This window comes from Natrix helvetica (genome assembly GCF_964273705.1).
Source record: "Natrix helvetica genome assembly, chromosome: 4".
Lineage (NCBI taxonomy): Eukaryota > Metazoa > Chordata > Lepidosauria > Squamata > Natricidae > Natrix > Natrix helvetica.
Window position 1 is genome coordinate 15,501,150 of NC_138550.1, and position 1,950 is coordinate 15,503,099.

The following is a 1,950-nucleotide window of genomic DNA, read 5'->3' on the forward strand; positions in this document are numbered from 1 at the left end:
TGTCTGCTACATTTTCAAAACACGTGTTGTAGAAAATGAAACTCTTATCATCTAAAAAAAACCTCACCAATTTAATAATTTCTTTCCCATTTTGACTGCTCCAGTTCTAACTACAGAAGTGATGATAGAACAATAGTGAAAACAATTTAAAAACTCAGTGTACTAATATATACCAGTAGCTAGCTCAATTCTTTGAACATATCTTTAAATTGAAATTATGTGGAAACATACCATAATCTCATTTTTTGCAACACAGGGACATTACAAAAATTGACAACACATCTATGAAATCCATCTTTGGAATAAAAAATATGATTCCACTTAATACATCTTTAACAACAGTTTCCCCCAAAGTTGTATCAACATATAATAAGTTGAAGCCAAATTGTTTTTTTTTTAAATTCTTTGGGGACTTCAATAAACAGAAATGAAATGGTGTAGGGTTTCCTGCCTAAGCAGGGGATTGGACTAGAAGACCTTCAAGGTCCCTTCCAACTCTGTTATTCTATTCTAAATAAGATTTTTTGCTGAATACAGTTAATATTTTAGTCATTGTTCAAGATTTAAGAGTTCCCTTCCATGTGCTTTCTTGATATAGTATTGTATCATAATATTTCAAGTATTATATCAAAACTGCTGCCCACAAAATAAAAACTTAGTAATCTTTTCAATCTTTATGAAATATTCAGGATTAAGGATCAGCTAATGCATATGGAATGAAATATGCCATCATGCTCACAGATGATTTTGGATTTATCCTTGGAGTATTCTTCATGGAAATCCAGCCATCATTTGAGCTCTTACAGGTTAAACTCCAAGATTATTTTCAACTGATTGGAGTAGAGTCAGCTACTGAGGAAAAAGAAACTTGCCAATTATTTTTTTTATTAGATTTCAAAGTTTAATAAACATAAATTGAGGAGGGGTTCAAAAATCAATCTTCTTCCAGGTACTTCAGATCCTTGATGAATATCATGACCTTATTCCTTTTTAAAAACTATCAATTAATTCTAAAATGTCATTGTATAAATAACAGATGCAGATGTAGTACCTTTCTGTATTTTACAGGTTTCATTTTTTTAAAAAAAGTGCAATTCAGAGGTTATTCTTTCTAGGCAATATTTATTTACTTGCTTAAAACACATACCCGGTAGTTGCCCATCTTGTAACCAATCAAAAGTTAAAACAGAATAAAAGCATGCTGTCTGATTTTCACCGATTGGCAGTGTACACCCTGTGATACCTTCCATCCTGATTTGGAAGCTCACAACTCAAATGAAGCATGTTTTCAAGGTGCTGAAATGGGTCAGGAATCAAATCGCTTTCTCCTTTCTTACAATAACAGTGCTATGTCAGACGGATGCAGATTGTGGGAACTCTGGATCCAAGCCAATGCTTTCCGTAACAAAATGCAGGAAATGTGGAATTAGCAGGAAGCACAAGTACAGTACTCCCTGGATTCAGACTACTTATGAGAGATGAATGTGCTCGCAATTTCAGAATATTTCTGGGTTGCTGGCTTTCAGATTTATTAGCTTGTCTTCATTTGGCTTGCTATGAATCTTGTTCTATCGCTGTTTACTTTTGTCACCTTCAGACAAGATTAATTCAATATCCCATAAGTGGGACAGGGTTGGGTAGCTGCCGGCATTGCTGCCGGTTCATTTCATGTGCGCTTCACTCTGTGTGTATGTGTGTTTGTGTGTGTGTGTGTGTGCAGTTGACTCTGGTGGGTTCCGGATCATGGTGCAACTGGTACGGTGCAACGAGGCCGGGTGTCCACCACATGCGCGTGTGCATATTTACTGCCCACAATGCTCTGCAACTCTCTAGCTCTTAGTGGAGCTTTGCGTAAGTATTATTTATTATTAGCGCTTATAGACCGCCCCCTCTCCCAAAAGGGACTCGGAGTGCCATACGCTCTGTGCGCGTAATCCCCGATTGGCTCAA